This window comes from Macrotis lagotis, chromosome 3 (genome assembly GCF_037893015.1).
Source record: "Macrotis lagotis isolate mMagLag1 chromosome 3, bilby.v1.9.chrom.fasta, whole genome shotgun sequence".
Taxonomy (NCBI): Eukaryota; Metazoa; Chordata; class Mammalia; order Peramelemorphia; family Peramelidae; genus Macrotis; species Macrotis lagotis.
The window spans coordinates 119,751,870-119,759,956 of NC_133660.1; the positions used below are offsets into that span (position 1 = coordinate 119,751,870).

The 8,087-nt window shown below is 35.5% G+C and overlaps 1 pseudogene; it reads right to left on the reverse strand.

Annotated features, from left to right (window-relative positions):
- Positions 1-6,863: 6,863 nt before the first annotated feature.
- LOC141516217 (ATP synthase peripheral stalk subunit OSCP, mitochondrial-like) lies at positions 6,864-7,635 on the reverse strand (annotated as a pseudogene).
- Positions 7,636-8,087: the final 452 nt, after the last annotated feature.

An 8,087-nucleotide genomic window follows, 5' to 3' on the forward strand; every position in this document is an offset into this window, starting at 1 on the left:
TAAACTCATAGCTCATAGATTTCAAGCTCAAAGCAACCTCAGACAACAACTGTACCAACCTTTCATTCCACATTATATTTAGATCATAAATTTAGAAACAGAGGGTGATATTGCTAGCCCAATAACCTCATTTTACAGAAGAAGAAACTGAAGGCCAAAGAAATTAAGTGTTTTGTCTAATTTCCCAAAATTTGAAAATATTTAAGGGGAAATTTGAATCCCAGGATAATAAGACACAGTGATAAATCACTGGACAGGAGTTAGGAAAACCTGGGACCAAACCTGGCCTCAGATAGTTACTAGCTATGTGACCATTTGTCTTCTGTCAGTCTAAGTTTCTGTGATTATAAAATGGAGGTCACAACTGCCCCCAACCCAGGTAGAATGAAATAAAATTATATATCTTAGACACCTACAATGTGTTAGACGCTTAACAGCTCACATTGGACACAATAAATGATTGTTTCCTTTTTTCACTAAATCCAGTATTCACCTCATGCTATATCAATCAGGGAATGCCTGAACAAGTTTTGTGGTATATGAATATAATGGAACATAATTGTTCTAAAAGAAATGATGATGGGGTGGCTAGGTGGCATAGTGGATAAAGCACCAGCCTTGGAGTCAGGAGTACCTGGGTTCAACTCCAGTCTCAGACAATAATTACCTAGCTGTGTGGCCTTGGGCAAGCCACTTAACCCTATTTGCCTTGCCAAAAAAAAAAGTTAAAAAAATAAAAAAGAAATGATGAGGAAAATGTCAGAAAAATCTGGAGAGACTTATATGAACTATTACTGAGTAAATAGAGCAGAACCAGGAGAACGCTATACCCAATAAAAGAGACATGTGATGGTCAGCTATGATGGACTTATCTCTTCTCAGTAGTACAGTAATCAAAGACAATTCTAAAGGACTTGTGATGGAAAATGTCATCCACATCCAGAGAAAAAGCTATGGATTTTTAATGCAAATCAAAACATACTATTTTTCTTTTTCCTTTTTTTTGTTTTATCTTTCTCATGTTTTTCCCTTTTATTCTGATTCTTCTTTCACAGCATAACTAATAAGGAAATATATTTAACATAATTGTGCATGTATAACCTATATCAAATTGCTTGTCATCTTGGGAAAGGAAGAGGGAAGAGAAGGAAGGAGAAAATTTTATAAAAATGAATATTGAAAACTATCTCTACATGTAATTGGAAAAAATAAACAATGGCTTAAAAAATTTAGAGGAGGGAAAAACATTCTATAGAGAAACTAATTAAAATTTGAACCTAAGTCATTAGACTCAAAATCTGGTTTTCTTACACCATGTAAATTAATCTTTGCCACTTGTAGGTGACTTTTGGGCAAATCACTCCCCATCTTCATTTTTCATCACCTGTAAAATCTCTTCTAGCTCTCATATTCAATGATTCTACAGTCTTAGAGCCTAATGAGGGAATTTACCTTGGTCTCCCAGAAACCCTTTTATTTACTCTAACCCCACCCTCCAGCTATTAGAAAAAGCAAGGAAATGTTCATATGAGTGAGAAATTTTTAAATGAAATAAAATATCCTCAAAGGGAAGCCACCCAGATTGTACTCCTTTAGAGACTCTTTGAGAAAAGTCAAAAGTACTATCAAAGGCCTGCTCAATGCCAAAACCCTAGGGCAGAACGACTCATTCAAGAATTGTGTTCTAAATTAGCTGGGTTTCCCTCAGATCATTTGTAAGTCCTTTATAACTCTATCTTTGAAATTAAGATGCCCCCAGATTCAATCTTCTAAAGAAACTTTCTTCATTAAAAAAAATAATAATAAAAGGAAGAACTTCTACAGGTCAAATTTACCATTGACCTTCTGCTTAGGAAAATATCATTACAACACAAAAACTCAGATATTCAGTTTAGCATGTAGAGCTTTAGATGTGGGATTTGTGTCTGTGTGTGTATGTGTGTGTGTGTGAGAGAGAGAGAGAATACTTGTGTGTGAGTGTGTGTGTGTGTGTGTGTGTGTGTGTGTGTGTGTTTATCCATAAACACCAGACAGGTCTTGAGCCAGGAAAGCACTCCATGACTAAAGTCTAAATACTCCTCAGTGATATTGAGACTTCAATTTTAAGAGGAAGATTTAAGTTCCTTAAGAACTAACAGTTTCAATGTTGTGCTTTTATCACTAGTTATTGCCACAAAATAAATCCTCAATAAATGTTAAGTTGTCAACTATATATTTGAGTGGAAATTAGTTTATTTTCTCTAAATATCTAAAAGATAATCATTTACTCAGGATAAGCTTACTTAGATGAATTCTTCAACTAAATAATGGCAAGGTAAAAATTTTCACATTTAGTCAAGATTTCATTAAAAAGGGGAAGACTGAGAAGTCTTATCAAGAACTATGGTGAAAAAGGGCTTTCCCCAGAGTCCTAATATCCCAGGCTCTCTTCCTTTTTTTAACTGACATGCTGTTCTGACTCCCCTGCCCAGCCTTAGGCTTGCTTATCACCATGGCGCCCTCTCCTGAGGAACACTTCTCTGTCCAAACTCACCCCTTGCCCCCAGCCCTCACAACTGAATTTATTCCAGGTCCAAGAATTCCTACCCCAGTAAAGATGAACCTTCTAAAGACATTAAACTTATTTATAGCTTGAGGTGAGGTATAGTAATAAAAAAAAAATCTAGTAACATTTGGTTCCATTCCTCCTTCCAGAAATGGAAAAAAAAAGAACCTATAAAACTTCAAAGAAAGAATAATTCTTCTAAACCTTTGTCAACTTTCTTGAGAGAACCATACTTAGGGCAGGTTCTTGTAGAGAACGGTTAATCTAATAGGAACTTAAGTTATACCTACAATGTTGCCCTATCCAGAACTTGTAGTCAGTCACTAAGATATCCCTAATATCTGTTGAGCTGGTAAATTGCCATATGCCCACAATTCAACCCACAAGCTAAAGAGTCAGTGTCAGGGATCAATTTGCCATTACCTCAAGAGTAGCTGTAATGGTTATTATATATTCCAAATGACAAACATTGCCTGTAGATTTTGAACTAAGAGGGTCAAATAGTTTTACTCATAATCTCTTTCACAAAGAATTCACTTCTGTTGCAGTGTAAACCAGGCTCAGTATTACTTCACAAAGGTCCAGTACTAAATGTTTTCTAGCTACTGCATACATAGCCTAGTAGGATGTACATTCTCTAAAGTCAAGAATTTTTGTATTTATTTGCTTAGCAGTGTTCCTTTACCATGCTCCCAGTAAACCTAAACCACCTCTTCCTTCAGTTTCTCTACTTCCGTTGAAGACATCCTTCTATCACTCATGCTTGCATACTCAGAGTCATTCTCATTTCTTCCCTCTCCTTCACTGCTCATCCCCAATCAGTTGCAAAGTCTGGCAGATTTTGTCTTCATATCTTACTTCCTTTCTATCCATTCAGCTGTGATCTCAGACCAGGTTTTTGCCATCACTTACCTGGACTCTTTCAACAGTCTCCTAACTGGGTTCTCACCTTCTAATCTCTCCCCTTTCCAATCCATAGTCCATGCAATTGTCTATAAACAATCTCCATTTGACATTTCCCGCTTCAAACACTTCAAACAAACTGATGTATTTGTTAGTCACTAAAGTTGCCATTCCATTTCATGTCCCCAATTCCTACCATCCTACCTTTGTCTAGTCTTTGCCTAATGTTTGATTCCATTATCTTCTCTCTTCCACCTCTTAGAAAACCTAACTTCCTTCAGCAATCAACATGTGTGCCATCTTCTACAGGATGTTTTTTTGATTCACCTACCTTTTAAAGCTTCCCCCCTCCTCAGATTAGTTTACATTTACATAATTATTAATTATCTCATGCCCATCAGTTGGGGGAATGGCTAAGCAAGTTATGGTACATGAATACTCTAGAATATTATCGTTCTCTAAAATACCATAAAGGATCAGACTCTAGAGAAGCATAGAATGACTTATGGGAACTGACGCTGAACAAAGGGAGTAAAACCAAGAGAACAATGTACACATCAACAACATCATTTTGAGATGAACAACCTTGATGGAAGCAGCTTCTCTCAACAATTCAGGGAGGGACAATGTTATCCCCATCCAGGGAAAGAAAAACAAAACAAAACAGAACAACAACAAAAGTATCCAACCCTTCAGAATCTGATAAACATTTTATAAAAATTATCTTATATATCTTTCCCTTAATCCTGATCCCACATACTGAAAATGACTAATCTGTAAACACATTTATCAAAAATATGTGTGTACAAACTAACTGTTTGCCACTGAGGAGAGGGAGGGTGGAAGGAAATTTTGTAACTCAAAAATATATACATGTGCATATGGACGAAAAAATAAATAAATAATAAGTTTCAAAAAACATTACTTATTTATCTTTTGCTTTCTGTCATCACAGCAGAACATAGAGTCCCAAAAGGCGTGTTATTTTTTATTTGACTTTGGATTCCCCAGGACCCAGAACAGTCCTCTACAAATAGTAGATCCTTAATAAATGCCTGTTGAATCACCTTGAATCTACTTACCTTGCTCATAATAGGTGCTAAATAAATGTTGATTCAAATGAAATTTTATCTACAAATCACATAATTTCAGAGTTGGAAGACATAGTAGATACTATTGAGTTCAGCCTGTAATTGAAAAAAAAAAGTCACAATACTACAGAATGTTATAAATGAGAATATATGGGATATATTTGCTTATAATGAGTGGGATATGGTTGTTATAAATAGGATATATTTGCTTAAAATGAATGCTATGTGTGAGATTATTTTTTGCAAATGAATATATTTGCTTCTAATAAGAGCTATTGTAAGATAAATGTATTATAAATATATATATATATAATTTGCTTATTATGAGTGCTATATTGGAATATATTTATTATAAATGAAGATATTTTCTTGTAAAAGGTACTATATGTGGGATATATTTGTTATCTATGGGATGTATATTTGTTTATAAACTTCTACTGAGGGAAAATTCATTGCCTCCTGAGTTAGCCTATTTTACTTTTGGATAATTTTTAGGAGCCTAAATTTTCTCTTTTTTCCAAATCTCACCAGTTGTTCTTAGTTCTCCCTTTGGGATTCTAGTAGAATATTAACAGTCACATGATAGGATGAGGTTAAGAAAGGATGAGGCTAAGACCCGAAGAGGAGGTGGCCAACTGGGTTTTAACATCATCTACTCTATCTTCTGATGATGGTATCACTTTGCTTGTTTTTTCTTTTCTTTTTGATTCAATCTTTGCCATAACTAGTTTGCCCTTCAGGAAACAGTGAGTCATAAGAAATTAGGGAAAAACCCCCAAACTCTTAATACTTACCTTAGAAATTGGAAAGAGAAGAAGCCCTCCTTGAAGGGAGGACCCTGAGCTCCTTATCCCCTTTCCCATCCTCAAAGCCTTCTCTCCAACTCAGACCCATACTACCCTTTCTGCTTAGCCCCTCTCTACCAAAGAAGGTGCTGAGAAAGGTGTATTCACTAATAGAAAGCACCATGGGATTCCTGGAGCTCAGGGTTGCACCTGTTCAGGTTGTTTAGCCAGTGAATAGCTCAATAAGTGCTCCAGGTGGCCATAACAGGCTTCTCAAAGAGGAAACGAAGGAAGTAAACAGAGTAATGAGGAGGCAGGTCCAGAAAGAAAAGAAAGAATTAAGGGAAGATGAAATTTTCTGGAATACAATGAGATTATCAGATCATAGAATTAGAGTTATAAGGGATCTTATAAGACATGAAGTCTAAAGTCTCATTTTTCAGATGAAGAAACTGAAGAACAGAGAGGTATGTAAGTTGCTAATGATCACATAGGTAGTAAGTGTCAGAGGAAGGATTTGAACTCAGGTCTTCCTAACTACACATTCTTCTCACCATAAACTATATTACTTTGCTACCATTTAAGTGTACTAGGAGTATTGGTAATAATAAATGACATTAAGATTCACAAAGTGTTTTATAAACCTTATCTACACATTTGATCCTCAAACACCAGAGATGAGGAATTTGAGTCTCTGAGAAGTTCTGACTTATCCTGGATCACACAAGATCTGAATCCAAATTTACCAGACTCCAAGTTAATTACTCAATCCACAATACTGAAAATAGAAAGACATGATTGGCTGTTCAAGTAACAAGGAATTCCATCAAACAATGTATATAAGTAGCTAAAGGACAAAATGGATAGAGAGCTGACCTGGAGCCAAGAAGACTCATCTTCCTGAGTTCAAATCCAGTCTCATATACTTTTCAGTTTTATGAACTTGGGCAAATCACTTAACCATGTTTGTCTCCATTTCCTCATCTTTAAAATGAGCTGAAGAAGGAAATGGCACATCACTCCTATATCTTTGCCAAGAAAATGCAAAAAAAGCGTCACAAAGAGTCAGAGGTAACTCAAATGTCTGAACAACAACAATGAAAAGAGGAACTCTAACATAGTAGATAAAGAATTGGCTTTAGAATCAGGAAGACATAGGTTTGAATCTTGCCTCTGATACATACTGTCTGACTGTAAGTCATCTTACTTTGTCAGGGCCTGTGCAATTTTAAAAATTTATATTAGTAAGTTAGTCAGTCAACATTTATTAAGTGCCTCTGTGCAACTATACTAAAGGCTAAAGACAAAAAGAGTAACAGAAGAGTGTTTTGTGGGGTAGGTAACAATCTGCATTCACAGAGGAAGTTTCTTCATCATACTACTTCCTATAGCAAAGAAATGACAAAACAGGGTCAAACTCCAATCCCTCCAAAAAAAAAAAAATCCCAACAAAACTAATTATAAATGTTCATATATTTTCACTTTTTTTAGAGTAATTGAGACAATTTTATAAGTATATTAGACAGATTTGTGACAAAAATCTAGTAAAATTTCATTCATAAATCAGAGGGGTTTTTTTTTTGCTTTGTTTGCTAAACCAAAATCACATTGGCTTTACATAACAGAGATTCAAGGCTATTGGCATTTCAAATTTCAACTACATTAACACAAAGAAAATTTCCAAGTACTTTATTGTTTTCACAATTTTTGGAAGTTTCATTGATGAACTGTGGAAAAATGTTACTTTTAAATAGCTTCCTTCATAATCCTGCTTAGCTTCTGGATCTTGGTTCTTGCAGACATATCAACATATTTCTCTCCTATATGAACAATCATTCCTCCCATGATTGAAGGGTCAGTCTTAACTTCCATTTTCAGAACCTGACCTTTACTTAGGAAGCTGTTCAGGACTGTTTTTAATTCTGAAAGAGTTGCATCATCTAAAGTAGATGCAGTAGTAACTGAGCACTGTACTTCTCCATGATGCACACTCATCATGGTAGAAAATGCTGAAATGACTCCTGGGGTACTGTTTAAGTGACCATTTTCAGCAAGCAATTTCATGAGGTTGGTTGTGATGGGGGGAAGCTTTCCTTTTGCTATGATTTCACTTAGGGTTTTTTATCTTAACAGAACGTTTTATATGAGGATTAATAATAGAGCCAACCATTTTGGGATCCTTCAAAAGGGTTGTTACTTGAATTGGAGGTCTGACAAGTTTAGTGAATGGTCTGCCCACTGAAGTGGTGAAGCAGCATACCTGCTGTATCATCCTGGCCGCACCGGGCGCAGCCATCTTCTCCTGCAGCTGCTGTAGTTCTTCACATCTTTTTTTTAATAAAACTTGTGAAATAGTTAATAATTCTACTATCATAAAGGTCTCCTTTCCCAAATATATGAAGAACAGAATCAAATTTATAAGAATACAAGTCATTCCCCAGTTCATAAATGTACAAAGGATATGACTAGGCAGTTTTCATATCTAGAAAGTAAAACTATGTAAGATCACATGAGAAAATGGTCTAAATCACCATTGATTAGAGAAATGCATATTAAATATTAGGTATCATGTCACACCTATCAGATTGGCTAATATGACAGAAGAGGAAAGTAAGAAATATTGGAAAAGATGTGGGAAAATTAGAACACTGTTGTTGGTGAAGTTGTGAACTGATCCAAACATCTGGCAAGCAATTTGGAACTATGCCCAAAGGGCAATCAAATTACACATCCTCTGATTCAGCAATGCCACTACTCGGTCTG